The sequence below is a fragment of the Phoca vitulina genome, unplaced genomic scaffold (genome assembly GCF_004348235.1).
Source record: "Phoca vitulina isolate PV1807 unplaced genomic scaffold, GSC_HSeal_1.0 scaffold7, whole genome shotgun sequence".
Taxonomy (NCBI): Eukaryota; Metazoa; Chordata; class Mammalia; order Carnivora; family Phocidae; genus Phoca; species Phoca vitulina.
The window spans coordinates 66,613,107-66,631,292 of record NW_022589710.1 but is presented as its reverse complement, the minus strand read 5'-3'; the positions used below and the strand labels follow the sequence as shown (position 1 = coordinate 66,631,292).

Here is an 18,186-nt window from a genome sequence, read left to right as displayed (position 1 = left end):
TTTTTATGGAAAATTGCTGTTTTTCAAGACAAAAATAGTTTTGTGAAAAGATTGACATTTTGAGTATTTAAAATTTTTCTTTAATGTCTGACTTATTAGAAAATAACTGAATTTGTTCCTGCATTCAATCTGCTGTGATATGTTATTTTGGTTGGAATATATGAAGAAAATTTGACCTCATGCTGACATGTAGTAGGAAAAGGAAGAAAAGGAAGAAGTATTTTAATAGCCTCTTCAGATAATTATGGATAATCTTGTTATTCAGTCAAAACATGATAGATGGTAACGTTATAAAAGTTAGCGTCAATGCAGAATCTAAGACCATACAAATAAAATTTTTTATTTCATTAAAAACAAACAAACAAGACTACACTATGTATCAGTCATGCCTGCTAAGGTCTGGCTACTCGGACAAAGCAACATTAGTCATCAAATCTGTTTGGTAAGCATCCCCTTACAGCAAAGGCAAGCCTAGTCTCTTGTATAGAGCCGTTAATCGCCAATTCCTTATCAAGGTCTCCCAGGTCCCACACAGTCTCCTTGCCTCTGAAACTCATTTCATGTCATTCCTCCTTTCACTCTCTGTGCTTTGGTCACACTGACCTTTCGCAACTGCCCTAAGAGTTTTGGTATCTGCTGTTGCTTTTACTTGAAACATCTCCTTTTTTATTTTCATTTTTATTTTTTTTGAGAGAGAGGCAGGGGAGGGGCAGAGGGAGAGGGAGAGAGAGAATCTTAAGCAGTCTCTATGCCCAGCAAGGAGCTCGATGCAGGGCTCAATCTCACAACCCTGAGACCACGACCTGAGCCAAAATCAAGAGTCGGATGCTCAATGGACTGAGCCACTCAGGCACCCCTTCTTGAAACATTTTTCAACAAGCTTTTTGCATGACCAAATTCTTCTGTTCTTTAGGTGTCAAATCAACCAGAGCTCTTCAGAGTCCCTTCCTAACAACCTAACCCAAGGCCAGTACTTGGATCACCTCAACCTTATTTATTTCTTCCACAGCATTACTGTGCTCTTGTTAGCTTATCTGCTATCTCCCAACTACAATGTAAGCATCGTGGAGTTGCTTCTGCTTCCAGGTATAACAGACCCCTTCTAGAAAGCACCACCCCCACTCCTGCCCACAGAAGGCAATTTTAAGCCTGGAAATTATACCAAAAAACCCCAACTACTTGAAAGTACTGGAGAGGAGACACAGGTATATAGACTCTGGGGGGTAGTTTACACTCACTTGGAAAAATATCAAAGTAAATCCCTTTTGTGTGGCTTCTAGCCACATCTAAGTGGTACACGGAGCGGGTGAGGGTACATGTGGGAAACCCTGTAGCCATTTTGTCTGAAGAAAACCACGAAGTGAAGTCCAAAAACTGTGAACACTGAGGAGAGTGGGGAAATTCCAAAAGGGAAGATGCCAGAGGGGGATTCCCAAATTCTGCCTGTCCCAGCTCTGGCTGACCCAAGAATCGCATCTGCATGGAACAGACTCAAGTACCGCCGCTAACAGCAGAGGAATGGAACTCAGATTAGAGGCTCTGCCCAAGAAGCAGTTTGCAGTTCAAGTCCAGCCAAGGAACGCAGCCACCAAGACAAAGGAAAGGACGCTTCTCAGAGGAAAATAATAGAAGACAAAATCCCCACAACTTAAGACTCGTAATGTCCAGGATATAATCCAAAATTGCTCAACGTTCTAAGAATCAAGAAATGGAACAGAGTCTCAAGAGAAAAGGAAATACACTGAGTCCAACTCCAAAATGAACAAAATATTGGAACTAACAGATAAGGAAAATGAGATATTTCCAATGAATGAAAATTTCAACAGAGAAGTGGGAAGCATTGGCAGAGAAACAGAAACAATAAAAATGAACCAAATGGAAGTTCTAGAACTGAAAAATACAATGTTAGGAGTAAAGAATTCACTGACTGGATGCAGCTGCATGGATGTGATGGAGGAAAGACAAGTAAAACTGAGATTTAGCAGAGGACGTCTCCAGGGTGAAGAACACAGAGAAAAGAACTGAGAAAAAAAAATTAACCAAGTCAGATGGGGATTTGTTAGATGATCTCAAACAGTCCAACACACATTACACTGGAATATAAAAAGAAAGAGAATGAGGCAGAAAAAATTATCTCAAATATAAAGGCCCCGAGGGGTGCTTGGATGGCTCAGTCAGTTAAGCGTCTGCCTTTGGCTCAGGTCATGATCTCAGGGTCCTGGTATCAAGTCCTGCATTGGGGTCTCTGCTCTGCAGAATGCTTGTTTCTCCCTCTCCCCCTGCTCTTCTCTCTCTCTCTGTCAAATAAATAAATAAAATCTTTAAAAATATATATATATATAAAGGCCCCAAATATCCTAAATTTGGTGAAGGAGAGAAATGTAAAACAACAAAATGCTACACAAACACCAAGCAAAATAAACACGAAGAACCCCACCCCAAGGCATATCACGATCAAACTGCTGAAAATCAGATGAAGTGCACTTATTGAAAGCAGCAAGAGCAAATGGACATAGTATATACTGGGAAAGGACCATGAAGACTAGAAGACAGCAGAACATCTCTAAAGTATTAAATGGGGGTGCCTGGGTGGCTCAGTCGGTTAAGCGTCTGCCTTCAGCTCAGGTCATGATCCCAGGGTCCTGGGATCAAGCCCTACATTGGGCTCTCCGCTCAGTGGGGAGTCTGCTTCTCCCTCTCCCTCTGCCCCTCCCCCCTGCTTGTGTGCGTGCACTCTCTCTCTGTCTGAAATAAATAAATAAAATCTTTTAAAAAAAATAAAGTACTGAATGAAGAAAATTCAATCCAGAATTCTATATCCAGCAAAAATATCCTCCAACAGCGAAGGCAAAGAAAAAAAAAATAAAAATAAATGAAAACTGAAAGAATTCATTGCCAGCAGATCAACATTACAAGAAGTACCAAAGGAAGTTCTTCAGGGTAAAGGGAGATTATATAAGATGGAAACTCAGACACTCAGGAAAGAATGAAGAGCCCTGGAAATGATAAATATCTGAGTGAGTTCAAAACTTATTTTTTTTTTTTGCATTTTCCTGTTAATGTTCTTATAAACCTTTAAACCATTGAAGATGAAAGTTATAACATTGCCTGATAGAATTCATAAGTGTGTATATATAAGACATGTAACTACCATAACATAAAGGATGGGGAAGATATGGATCTATAAGGCTTTAATATTTTACATAAGATTTTAATATTATACATTATCAACAATAAGGGACCTGTGAAAAGTTAAAGATGTGTATTGTAATCCCTACAGAACTACCAGAGAATAATGCAAACAAGAATAGCTAAAAAAAAAAAAACAAGAGAAATACTAAATTGAAATTCTATATTCAAATAATCCAAAAGAAGGAGGGAAAAGAGGGAGAGAGGAACAGAAAATAAACAAATAGGAAAAAATAGAATGATAAATATAAACTTATCATAGCAATAATTACATTAAATGTTACAGTAAAGCAATAATTGCATTAAAAAATCAATTAAGGGGTGCCGGGGTGACTCAGTTGGTTGAGTCCAACTCTTGATTTTGGCTCAGGTCATGATCTCAGGCTCCTGAGATTGAACCCTGTGTCAGGCTCCATGCTCAGCGGGGAGTCTGCTTGAGATTCTCTCTCCCTCTCCTTCTGCCCTTTCCCCCTCCCTCGTGTTCATCTCTCTCTAAAATAAATAAATAAATAAATCTTAAAAAAAAAAAAAAAGAAAGAAAGAAAACCAACACATCAATTAAAAGTCCAAGAATGTCAGGGGAAAAAAAAGCAAGACCCAACAATACGCTATCTACAAGATACACACTTTAAATACAAAGACACAGGTTGAAAGTAAATGAATGGAGAAAAAGACATAGCATGCAGACAGTAAGCATAAGGCTAGAATGCCAATATTAATAATCAGATAAAATAAATATCAAATAAAATATACTACCAGAGATAAAGAGGAATATTTCATAATGAAAAAAGGATCAATTTATCAGAAAGACAAGACAATCATAATAATAGAGGTTTAAAATACATGAAGCAAAAATAGAATTAAAGTGGGAAATAGCCAATTCCACAATTATTCCTGAAGATTTTATCACTCCTCTCTCAGCAACTGATAGGACAATTAATTTAAGAAATCAGTAAAGAAATAGAAAGTTGGAACAGCATTATAAACCACTTTGACTTCCTGGATATGTATGGAAAGCTACACCCAACAATGGCAGTACCCATGGTACATTTACCAGGACACATCGTGTTCTGGACCCAAAAAACAGACCTGAATGAAGTTAAAACTAAAAGAGTATGTTCTCTGACCACAGTGGCATTAAATTAGAAATCGAAAACAGTAAGAGAACCAGGAAAATCCCTACTACTTATAAATTAAACAACACACTTCTTTTTTAATAAGATTTTATTCATTCATTTACTTATTTGAGAGAGAGAAAGACAGAGAGAGCATGAGCAGGGAAGGAGCAGAGGGAGAGGGACAAGCAGACTCTGTGCCAAGTGAGGAGCCCGACACAGGACTCTATCCCACAACCCTGGGATCATGACCTGAGCTGAAATCAAGAGTTGGATGCCCAACTGACTAAGCCACCCAGGTACCCTGAGCAACACACTTCTAAATAATCATTAAGTCAAAGACAATATCACAGGAGAAATTAGAAAATATTTTTAATTGTATGATAGTGAAAATGTAACATATCAAAATGTGTTGGGTTGCAGCAAAGCAGGTCTTTGAGGAAAATTCATAGCTTTAAAATCTCTTTATTAGGAAAGGAGAGAATTCTCAAATCAATGATTCTCAGCTGCCACATTAAGTAACTAGAAAAAGATGAGCAAATTAAAACAAAATCCAGAAGAAGGGAAATAACAAGGAGATGAAATCAATGGGATAAAATATAGACAAACAATGAAGAAAATAAATGAAATCAGAAGCCAGCTCTCTGAAAACGTCAATAAAACATAAGCTCCATGACAGCAGAAATTTTTTCTGCTGGTCTACTGCTCTACCTTCCCACTATGTAACACCTCTTAGGAACTCAATATATATTTGGTAAATGAATGAATAGATGGGTAAGTGGGTATCTCTTACGAAGCAAGCATCAAATTAGTTGCTGGGGATATAACGATGATTGTATTAACACAGTTATTATCCTTCAAAAGCTCTCTGTGTAGTAAAGAAGACACAGGTCCACAAATTTCTAAGACAATTGGTAAGTTATATAATTGAGAAATACATAAAGTGGTTAGTGAACATAGAGAAGGGGATATTGATTCTATTTGGCAAAACAGAAGCCAGGAGGGGTTGGCCTTGATGGACAAAATCATCTAAGTAGAAAAACAGGAAGAATAAGTGTTCAGGCAATGGAAACACTTGAAACAAAAACATGGAAACAGGGAAGCATAACGAGTAGTCAGATAATCATGGCCTTTGAAATTGAAATCTACCATTTTGTAATGTCTGCTTACTGGATATAAATCTGCCATGCCCCTAAATACAGGTTCTGTCAACATTCTAGGTAATAGATCATTGTTTCATACACAGAAATACTACTCAAGTGTGTCCACGGCACTTCCGAGAGAGTTCCCGACAACCCAGAGAACTCATCAAGCATTCACGTGCGTGTAAAACTGCTACGATCGTACGAAGAAAACATTGTATAACTCTTTAAAAACATTTCACAGACCTATCTCTCTAAAGAAATCAGACTTGAGGTACGAATTTGCAAATGACCTTTCACACACCCCTCATCTTCCAAGAACTACCAACTATAATCTCTATGCCCCTAAAATGGAGGATTCATTCTGTTTCAGTTGGGAATACTGGTGAGTGTATCTTTTTTTTTCTGGTCTCTCCCTGTGGCTGGAGACATATAAACAACTTTTAAAACCCAGCAGCGAGATTTAAAAGCGAGATTTAAATTGCCAATTTAAAAATAGGCAAAAGAGTTGAATAGACATTTCGCCAAATGGCAAACAGGCACAGGAAAATGATGCTCGGTTCACTGGCCATTGGAGGAATGCAAATTCAAACCACTGTGAGATATCACTACACAGCTCCTACAATGGCTAAAATCCAAAATACCAACAAAACAAGATGCAGCCAGAATATAAGGCACAGAAACTCTCTTACGCCTCTGGGGGACACATAAGATGGTAGGCTCACTCGGGAAAGCCGTTTGGCAGTTTCTCACAAAGTTAAACACACACATAGCTGCGACCTAGCAATCCTGAGTACTTGCTAGAGAAATGAACACCCATGTTCATAAAAAGCCTGTACACCAAAGTTGGGGGCGGCTCTATTCATACTTGGTAAAAACTGGAAACAACGCAAACGTCCTTCGACTGGTGAACGGATAGGCTGCGTCCACAGAGTGATAAACAGGAAGGAATTATTGATACCGCGGTTTGGGTGGATCACTCACTCTGCTGAGTGAAGGAAGCCAGTCTCCGAAGGTGACACACTGTGTCACTGCACCGATGTGACATTCTACAAAAGACAAAACTATAGTGAAAGGAGCACAGATCAGGGGCTGCCAAGGCTTGGGGTGGAGGCCCAGCACTAGGGAGTTTTGGGGAAAGATGGAAATGTTCTTGATCCTGACGGTGGTGATAATTACACAAATCCACACTGTATTAAAATACATAGAATTGGGGGCACCTGGGTGGATCAGTCGTTAAGCGTCTGCCTTTGGTTCAGGTCATGATCTCCAGGTCCTGGGATTGAGCCCCTCATCAGGCTCCCTGCTCAGCAGGGAGTCTGCTTCTCCCTCTCCCTCTGCCTCTCCCCACTGCTCCTACTCTCTCTCTATCTCTCTGTCTCAAATAAATAAAAAAAAAATTCTTTAAAAAATAAAATAAAATAAAATACATAGAATTGTCTCCAAAAAGCAGATTTGTTGAATGCTAACATAAAAAAATAAAATAACTTTTTGAGAGTCCAAGGGAGATAAGGTCTGCCCCTTGGCTTTGCTGGTATTTGGCTTGCGGAGGTTGGTTGCCATTATACCTTGAGATCTCAGCAAAGAAATATTCCAAACTGAATACTTGTTGCTCACTGGAAAGAGACCGTCCTTAAGTTCTACATAACTTCTTGTGAATAGACAGCAGTTCTGTGTGATTTCTCCATTTGTCCTTTGACCTGGATAGGAAAGCAAGAAAGCCCCACTTGACCAGGTCAAGCCAAATGGAGGGGAGGAGGGAGGAGATACAAAGGTATCCTCCTCCAGAGAAGCAGGGAAACAGCTGAATAAAATCTTTTAACACGTGAATGAAAGGAAGGAGGGCAAGCCTGGGTAGCAGCTGTTGCCTGGGGGCCCAGGCCATGGCAGACCTACCTGGGAAGGTCTCCGGCCCCAGGAAGAAGGCAGGGAGAGATCTATGGATTGGGAGAAGCCATCGTAGAACTAAGTTAGCTGGGGGGATATACTCTAGTCACGGAGAGTGTGGACTCTGGACAGTCAGGTTGCTGGGTTCAAATCCCAGCCTTGCTACTTACTAGCTGTATGATCTAGAGCAAATTATTTAATCTACATGTGCCTCAGTTTCCCCATTTGTAAAACAGGGACAACAACAGTTATCTACCTCAGCAGGTAGTTATATTCAACTAGTTAATGTATGTAGAGCACTTAGGATATATTTTTGCATATGGTAAATGCTTTATATTTTTTTTTTAAAGATTTTATTTATTTATTCATGAGAGACAGAGAGAGAGAGAGAGAGGCAGAGGGAGAAGCAGGCTCCCAAGGAGCAGGGAGCCCAACGTGGGACTCGATCCCAGGACCCTGAGATCATGACCTGAGCCGAAGGCAGATGCTTAACCATCTGAGCCACCCAGGCGCCCCTGGTAAATGCTTTATAAATGCAAGGTACAATTGGGCTACTGTCACTGTTAGTGTTAATTATAATTACTGATAAAAATCACCAAAGTTGAGTTTAACATTTCCTTCAAAATTCCTATGTGTGTTGTCTGAATGCTGTTATGCAAAATAGCACTGGAAAATTAATTAGAAATTAGTGTTTGATTAGTAGTATGTGTTTTCTAAGTCATAAAAGAATCTGGCATATAGAATCGTGCACTTCTAGGATTTGGGGATTGTTGAAGCGGACAGCAGCTGTGAGAGAGGGTGCGCACTGATTGTGGGGGCCAGCACGGCACTGAAAAGGAGTAAGTCGGCTGGAATCACACACCTTGCGTTGTCAAGCAAATATTATAACAGCATACGAAGTAAGGCAAGGCAGGCCTGCTCCGTGGTCTAAAAACTTACAATGCAAAATAGCATCACTATGGCCTTGGTTGGCTCTAGAGATGCCTTTCATAAAAGTGCATAGGCCACTCTATTTTAATTATACTGCCAAATTTGTATAAGAAAAAAAATCAATTTTTAATATTTTACCAAAAAACCCCAAAACTCAAAGCACAAAACCCCAACCACCTCAATGTCTGCCTTCAAATACAAGCGATTAAAAACAGAAAAGTCTCGTCGGCTTAAGAGAACCTCTATTTGCAAGACTTGCTGAAGTTGTCCCTGTGACATCATCCCCGTGCTTTGCAAATCCTGCCCTAACCTGCAATGGATTCTCCTACTTCTGCTCCTCGGTTCGTTACTCTCAAGAACAGACTGGAAGGCTTCTTGGCAGCAGCGTGAGCTGTCTGTAGTTCTTAACCTTCCTGCATATAGAAAAGGCCAGCGTTGTTCACATGACTCTACAAATTCAAATTCAGCTGGCAAAAAAACGGATTGGCATAATGAAAAACAAAACACAAAGCCTGGTCTAACCAACACAAACCATTTCCAGCCTCGGAAAACTCACAGGATTCCATAGCGCAAGATGAGAGAGTGCCTCTAAATTCCAACAGAGAAAACTTATTCGATTGGGAATCCAGCATGAGTAACACCTTAGCGAGTTATGAATTCTAAAATAAGGTTTGTTCCTGTAGCTCTAAAATCTACCCATGGATGTCATTAAAACAGTGTTAACAACAGAATGGCTTTATCTTTTTTTCAGAATTTTTGCATTCTTGTCCAGCATCATTGCACTGTGTGGAGTTCGGGGGCGGGGGGGGGAGCCGTCGAAAAAGACCATCTTCTTTATATTTTCCCCTCTGGGTTTTTTTTTTTTTTAATTTTTTTATTGTTATGTTAATCCCCATACATTACATGATTAGTTTTAGATCTCTGGGGTTTTTTTTAAACTTCTGTATGAACTGGAGCTAGCATCTGGGGCCGTGGCACCTGCTCATGTCCTTAGGAAGGCCCGAGGATCAGTTTACACAGGACAAGTAGAGAGTCCCTTTATCTCGGCATCAGGAAACCATCAGTGATCAGGCTGCACAAACTGACGGAATGGGCAAAGGGACAGACAAGATGTAATCAGAGGTAGAACCCAGCCCACGGTGGTGTGAGGCCCGTAGTGCAGACGTCTTAGTGGGCCAACTGCTCTAAAAGACACCCTGCATCCTCGGCCAGAGCAGACCTCCTCGGGGCCACGGATCCCAGCCTCGTGTCGGCGTTCTGTCAAGGTCCAAACACGGCTCAGAAAACTAGTCCTCGGGGAGGCTGACGCTCAGGGAACCCTGCTCTGGACTGCCTGGGCCCCGGGACCTGAGAAAGAGCACTGCTTTGGAGTTCAAATCGGGCAGGGTTCAATGCCCGGGTGTGCCACTTATTAGCTGTGTAGTCCTGGCAAAGGACTTGGTCGCTCCAGCAGTAACAGCACCTGTCTTCTGAAGTTCTTGTGAGGATAAATGTTGACGTATACCAACATCTAACACAATGATGGCAAACATATGCTCAACACGAATGGTAGTTTAGTATCACTACAGTTCATTGCTGTTAGTACTACTGCTTATAATAGCAAAAGCAAACACAGACCTTCAGTGAAGTCAGCATTGACAACAGTTACTGTGCAATTTTTGCAAGTACTGTGCACGTGTACTTGGTCCACGAGAGAGGCCTGCACTAGAGTGAAAGGGACCATTTCCGCCTCTGGAGCACCTCGGGTCAAGCTGAGGAAATACGACGTTGACCTTAAGGTCAGGCAGAGTCCCGTACGAGCTCTCCCAGGACAGCCCACAATGAGTGGCCAGAGGATGGACCGAGCATTACATCCGCAGCCCCGTCTCTGACTTGACTCTCATGAGAACCTCACCTCACGCCAGCTTCTGAGTTTTGAGAGAGGTCACAGGTCCAAGTAGGTCCTACATCATCCCTGGCTCCAGAGGCAGGAAGATGACCCTGTGGCCCTGCCCTTACCCTAGATCTTCATGTAGCCATTTGTGGATGTGACTTTTAGGTTTAATTACCGTTTTACAGTAAAAAGTGGCATAAAAAGATCAAGTAACTTGTCTGTTTTAAAAGGCAAAGGAAGTACACTTAGTCGCTTGTTCTTGGGATTCTCTCATTATGTAGAGAGAAACAGTCTCTTGACTCTGAAATGTTGGTGTCTGAGTAATGCTCCTGGAGGTCAAAGGGGGACTATTAATTTTAAAAGGCTAACTTAGAATCTGTCCCCTTTATCTTGAGATGTTCTCTCTTTTCTTTGTTTTTTAAATCTTTTCTTTTTAAGATTTTATTTATTTATTTGAGAGAGAGAGCACAAGCCGGGGGGAGAGGCAGAGGAAGAGGGAGAAGCAGGCTCGCCGCTGAGCAGACAGCCCGATGCGGGGCTCGATCCCAGGACCCTGGGATCATGACCTGAGGCAAAGGCAGACGCTTAACCAACTGAGCCACCCGGGCACCCCTCTTTTCTTTTATTATTTAAAACAATAAGGAGAACACCAAAACAATAACGCCTGCCCTTCCTCGCCCACTCGGTACTGTCAGACGCTCTGCCTTGGGTGCATGATCTCCAGTCCACACAATACTCCCCCACTTAGGTGTCGTCGCCATTCCATAGAAGAGGTGGAAGAAGTTATGTTTCTCACCCATCTCTTCTAAATCTTCTAAAGATAGAAAGTGGCGCACCAAGGCGAGCTGGAAGGCATCTACTTTTTGCCCCACATGTGCTGTCCATCTAAATGACAAGCATTAATTCCAGGGGGACTGATGAGAAAAATATCTCGTCAGGTTTTAGCATTTTAGATCATGTAAGCAGTAAGGAATAACAGTCTTGCACACAATAATTTGCAGGCAGTCCGAGTCTTGGCTCTCCATATTATGTTAGACTGACCGTCATACTCTGAACCATTCTAGAGCATCCAATCGCAAAAGCAACATAGACAGTCAGTATAAGAAGCCACGTGCCCTCTGTCAGTTTCAGGTGTGGATTCCAGCTCTGCTGTCAGATTCGCAGCCCTGTCCACCACTCCTGGCTGAAGTGCACCAGCTTTATTTCTGCTCTCAGACCCCCGGTTCTCCTGTGATCGCCTGGGTCTGTCAGGCAGTCCGAGTCTTGCTCATCTCTGGGCTGGACCTACCACCTAAGCTCCGACTCTGAAATTCACCACTTCCTAGAAAATTACAAGAACTGACCCTCTCTGTCAATAAACCTGTCTCGATGGATACTCATGCTATTCGTATCCTTGACTTTGAAAGAATTCTACAGCTGTCCTTGACTGATAGAAAAATGTGGCCACTGCCTATTGATTAAAGAGCCTCCGAAATCTGGAGAGCAACGGCATAAAGGTCTTTGATGAGTCTTCAGTTGTGAAAGAGTGGTGTTGGAGACCAGAAAAACACATGTAAGACCTAATACCCTAAGAAGCACCATGTGACGGGGTTGGAATTTCAGTGACACGGAGCTTAAAGCTAACAGACTTTCCATCCAGTTCAATAAGTGTTCCTGAGCATCCTTCTAGTGTAATGAACACCACAACCTTCCCAAATGTAGCCCGCTCAGTCTAGCGGAGGTGACTGAGCCACAAATAACCATTGCAGAAATAAAGGCACACAGATGAGAGAGCAATTAAATAGTCCCTGCTCCATCCCCCCCAACCCCAAACTTGGCAAAAAGCCCAGCTGGAGATGTAATGTGAGGACCAAACACACCTGCAGCGAAACACAGGTGAGGGAGGAAGGGCAGGACTTCAGGTGAGCTGCTGGGCTGCAACTACGAATAACGAATGAAGCAAAGAGGATGAATAAGAACAATCACTTAGAGGAGAACAGCCTTGGAATTCTCTAGTTGAGCATTTAGAAAATGGGTTAATTACTTTATCTTGAAATATACTCTAATTTCATTTTGCCTAACCAGAGTTATCAAGCCAACAAAGACTTCCCATGAAGCTCTGAGATTCCCTAAAATCTCTGAAAGGATTAACAGTACACACACACACACACACACACACACGCACACAACACACACACATGTTCTCCACACACACATGCACTCATGTGCATATACACCACAATGAGCCCAAACACACACACACCCACATACCGATGCCCCCTCCACATGCATGCACATACACACATGTGCCCCCTAACACCCATGCACATGCACACACACACACACACACATACACACCCCTACCTTTGCAAGTAATTTTGTTTCTTGTTTCTGCCAGAAACTAAAAGACCTAGATATGTTAAGGTTGTTAATTCTTTTTTTTCCACTTTCCACTTTTATTTTTTATTTTATTTTTTTTTAAAGATTTTATTCATTTATTTGACAGAGATAGCACAAGCAGGGGGAGCAGCAGAGGGAGAGGGAGAAGCAAGCTCTCCGCTGAGCAGGGAGCCCGACGTGGGACTCGATCCCAGGACCCCAGGATCACGACCCGAGCCGAAGGCAGCCGCTCAACCGACTGAGCCACCCAGGCGCCCCTCCACTTTACACTTTTAAAGCAAACAAGAGATCCTGCAATTGAGCAGAAAAGAAACCCCCAATAACATGTGAAGCAATGTGCTTTAAAACTTGGCCTTTGCTCCGAAGTCCAGCAGTGTGAGGAGCACTGAGGGCAGGAGGGTGTAGCCAGTCCCCGGGACAGCTGGGCTGGGGGAGGAGGAAGAAAAGGACCAAAGGAAATCACACAGGATTGCCAATCCCAACCTCAAAAGGAAAGATTAAAAATATGGAGGTGGGGAAGGGGAGGGCAGACAAAATAATGAGCATAGCATAGAACTTGAAAGAGATCTACAGCTGTCATCTAAATTTTATTTTACAAGGAAACTATTGCAATATTCACTTGTCACATTTGTTGTCCACATCTAGATACCATGTGGTCAGGTCCTAAACGGACTTAACAAAAAAGTATCTAAAAAGGTAGCTTCAATAAATTTTTATTTGAGGGGCGCCTGGGTGGCTCAGTCAGTTAAGCAGCTGCCTTCGGCTCAGGTCATGATCCCAGGGTCCTGGGATCGAGCCCCACATCCGGCTCCCTGCTCCATGGGGAACCTGCTTCTCCCTCTCCCCCTGATTGTGCTCTCTCTCTCTGTGTCAAATAAATAAATAAAAGCTTAAAAAAATTTTTTTATTTGATATGATGGTTTTAAAACATTTAGCAAAAAGAATAAAATAAAAGCTAACCTTATCTTACTATTTTCTATTAATTTCCATTAAATTCCATATAATTTCCATTATAACATGTTTCTATTTAAAGTACTTTGGGCTCCATTCCCCATAACGCCGGTCATCTTCGAGACTGGATTGTTTCCATTAGTTTCAGACAATATTCCCCTGCATGGGAGCCTGTCCTTCAACTGTTAGGATGAAAGTCAGAAAAACAAAGTTTAAATGGTTGAAAATCCACAAATGGGGCAAAAGCCATGTAATTGGTTCTCCAAGATAAAACCTCCTAAAACACACTCACGGTAGCAGTCTGTCTTCAGGATAATTCAGTAGAGGGGTTTGGCTCATGGAAGACATTAAAACTGAAAATGCTTAGGTTCTCACAGTAGGACTTCTCTTTTAGGTTCCTATCAAACAGTGGGGCCACAACATTCTGAGGTTAGAATCCAAAGGACATCTGAGTCCTAACCACTACCCACATTCTTTTGCTGATCACTGCTATTACTATAAAATGCTTTCTCTGCCCTTTTTTATTGATATTATGTAACTACTTTTTTTCTCAAGTGCCATCAACTTCTACTTCCAGCCAAGATGGAGACAAAATATATTATACGTGGCCTTTGAAGACATTGGACATCAGACAATGAGGGACAGTGACCATTCAGAAATGCTAAGCAAAAGAGGTGACCCTACAATTGCCCTGCCTACAGCCTGGAGTTTCCCGGAAGTGAGGCAGACCCTATAACTGTCCCACATATAGCCTGGAGTTTCCCGGAAGTGAGGCAGACCCTATAACTGTCCCACATATAGCCTGGAGTTTCCCAGAAGTGACGCAGGCAGGGAACAGAGGTAAAGCCTGAAGGTCTCCCTAAGTTGGGGAGACAGAGCTGGAAGCCCAGAAAATCCATGAGTTCACAGGGCAGAACACTGAAGAGGAGAGAGCCACAAGGAGAGAACATTTTGGAAATCTTGCAGAGAAGACCCCTGAGTCTTCTGCCGGGTATGGATCAGCACTTACATGTGAGGAAATTACCCCAGGCTGGGGCAAGAACCACCCAAAAAGAATAGAAAGAACAACCACCAGAGCCTACACAGGGATCATCATCAGCGAGGGTGGAAAACCATATAATCCACAGGGCACTGGGTGGAGAACTCAGAGGATTTTGCCCTAGACTAAAATGCTGGTTGCCCCCCAACAAGGCTTAAGAGCAAGACTCAAAAGGATCAAACTATTTCCAAGTAACTTAACCACATCCCAGAACAAAGCTTAAAAGTGTTTATGGGAATATAAAAATATCTAGCTCCCAACAAGGTAAAATTCATAATGTCTGGTATCCAAGAAAAAACGATGACCAGGCATTCCAAGAAGCAGGAAAACATGACCCATAATAAGGGAAAGAATCAACCAAGCAAACTAACCCAGAAATGATAGCAATGATACAATTAGTAGACAAGGAAAATTATATAGTTATTATAACTGTATTATATATATGAGAGCCAAATGAAAGACTGAATATGTTAGATAGAGGCATGGAAGATATATATATTTTTTAAAAAGTTAAACTTCTAGGGATGCCTGAGTGGCTCAGTTGGTTAAGCATCTGACTCTTGGTTTCAGCTCAGGTCCTGATCCCATGGGTCATGAGATTGAGCCCTGCATTAGGCTCTACACTCAGCGGGAGTCTGCTTGGATATTTGCTCCTTCTGCCCCCCCCCAAATAAATAAATAAATATTTAAAAAATAAAGATAAAATAAAAATCAAACTTCTAGAGATGAAAACTACAATCTGCTAGATGAGATTAACTGAAAAAATTAGTAAACATGAAGAAATAGCAATAGAAACAATCCAAAATGAAATACAGAGAGAAAACAGACTGGAATGAGGTTGGAAGAGAGGGAGGAAGAGAGGGAGGGAGAGAATATGAGAATAGAACACCAGGGATTTTGTAAGACAACCTCAAGTGTCCTGATATATGTAACTCAAGTCCCCAAAGGAATGAGGGGGGGTAGGGAAAAAAATAATTGGAGAAATAATGGCTGAAATTTTTCCAGATTTGATGAAAATTATAAATCCACAGATCAATAAGCTCAATAAATCCGAAGCACAACAAACATGAAGGAAATCACACCACAGCAGAGCAAAATCAAATTAAGACCAGTGATAAAGAGAAAATCTGGCAAACTAGGAATACAGAAGTTCCTCGACTTGATAAAGAGCATCTACAAAAAAAACCTACAGCTACACTACACTTAATGGTAAGAAACTGGATGCTTTTCTCCCTCAGAGTGGGAACAAGGTAAAGACATCCCTCTTACCACTCCCATTGGACATCACACTGAAAGTCCTAGTGAGTGCAAGAAGACAAGAAAAGGAAGTAAAAGGTACACAAATTGGGAAAGAAGACATAAAACTGCAGATGACATGACTGTCTATATAGAAAACTCCAAAGAAGCAACAAAAACTCCTAGACCTAGTAAGTGATTATAACAAGGTTGCAGGATACAAGGTTAATATATAAAAGTCAATTGCTCTCCTATATACTAGCAATGAACAAGTGGAATTTGAAATTAAAAATATGATGCCATTTATTATAGTGCTCCCCAAATAAAACACTTAGGTATAAATCTAGCAAAATATGTATATAGGATTTATATGTAAAATTACTATAAAGAAATTTTAAAAAGATCTAAAGAAATACAGCGACGCTTCATGTTCATGGATTAGAAGTCCCAATATTGTTAGAATGTCAATTTTTCCCAAATTGATTTACAGATTCAACACAATCCCACCCATAATCCCAGCAAGCTATTTTGTGAATCCTGACAAACTGATTCTAAAGTATATATGGAAAGGAAAAAGACCCAGAATAGCCAACAGGATACTGAAGAAGGGCAACAATGTTAGAGAACTGATACTCCCTGACTTTATGACTTATTATAAAGCTACAGTAATCAAAACATCGTGTCACTGGTAAAGGAATAGACATAAGGTCTAGCACGCCTGGGCAGAGCAGTCAGTTAATTGGCCGACTCTTGGGTTCCCCTCAGGTTGTGATCTCAGTGTCGTGAGATGGAGCCCTGTGTCGGACTCTACGCTCAGTGCAGAGTCTACTCAGATTCTCTCTCCCTCTCCTTCTGTCCCTCCCACCCGTGCTCTCTCTTTCCCTCTCTCTAAAATAAATAAATAAATCTTTAAAAGAAAAAGGAGATGAGGAGGTGAAGGAAAATGACCTCAGCTACTGAAGAAACCCAAAGGAAGCAGAAGAAAGGAAGTGATACACTTCAGAGCAGAAATCAATGAACTAGGACAAAAAACAATAGGGAAAATCAATCAAACGAAAAGCTCGTTCTTGGAGACAATAAATAAAATTGACAAACCTGTAGCCAAACTAGTCAGGATAAAAAGGGAAAGGGCACAAAATATTAGTATCCGAGTAAGTGGTAACATCATTACAGATCTACAGATACTAAAAGTATCTGTACGAAGGGAATATTAAGAACTTTATACCAATAAATTCAATAACTTAGATGAAATGTACAAGTTCTTTGAAAGATAAAACCACGAAAGCTCATAAGAGAATACACAGATAATCTAAATAGCTTTATTAAAGAAACTGAATTTATAGTTAAAAACCTTTCCACAAAGAAAACCCTATACCCAGATAACGTCACTGGCGGATTCTACCAGATATTTCAGGAAGAAATAATACCAACTTTATACAAAGTCTTACAGACAACTGAAGAGAGAGACTATTTCTCAATTAATCTATATGCCAGCATGACTCTAACGTCAAAATCAGATACATTACCAAAAAGTGTGGGTTAGTATGTGGAGCAACTGGATCTCTGATGCTCTGCTGTGGGAATGCAAAATGGTACGACCACTTTGGAAAACGGTTAAACCCATACCCACTGTGTCTGGTCCAACCATTCCACTCCTAGGTGTTCACCCAAGAGAAAGCAAAGCATGCGTCCATACGAAGACTTGGACAGAAAAGTTCAGAGCAGCTTGGTCTGTAATAGCCAAAAACTGGAAACACCCCAAATGTCCATCACCCAATGAATGCACAGACAAACTGTAGTGTGTCTGCAGAACGGATATACTACTCGGTAATAAAACATTTTAACATTGATAGAAGCAACAATATGGATGAATCTCAAAATAATTATGCTTAGTAAAAGAAGCCAGAAAATAGAGTACATGCTGAATGATTCCATTTATATAAAATTACACAAGATGCAAACTAAGCTACAGGGACAGAAGGTCATTGGTTGGAAGGTAGGGGGATGCAGGGGGGGATGATGAAGGGGCACAAAAAACTTTAAGGGATGATGATGTGCATCCTCTTTATTGTGGTTATGGTTTCACAGATACATGCATATGTAAAAGTTCGCCAAATTGTTCATTTAAATATGTTCAGATTACTGCACATCAATGATATTTCCATAAAGTTTCTTTTTTTAAGGGGAGGGAAGCAGCAAAAACAAACAAACAAAAAACCCTTCCGTCTTTCGGTAAAAAAAGAAGAGGAAAAAAATCATATATATTTTAATGAATCTAGAAAACTTACTCATGTGTTACAAGATATCAGAATCTTCATGGAATGAGGCAGGATGCAAAAAATGAAGAAGAAAGAAGAAGGAGAAGAAGAAAATATTCAGTTTGAACTAAGAAAGGGAAAAAGATAAATTGGACTGTTCTGGACCTAAAAATTATAGCAGATTTTT

At 41.0% G+C, this 18,186-nt stretch overlaps 1 protein-coding gene across 5 annotated transcripts in view; it reads right to left on the bottom strand.

The window, feature by feature from the left end:
• EML1 (EMAP like 1) overlaps nucleotides 1-18,186 on the bottom strand; it is a 145,015-nt gene that overhangs the window by 77,610 nt on the left and 49,219 nt on the right. The gene's annotated exons all lie outside the window — the stretch shown is intronic.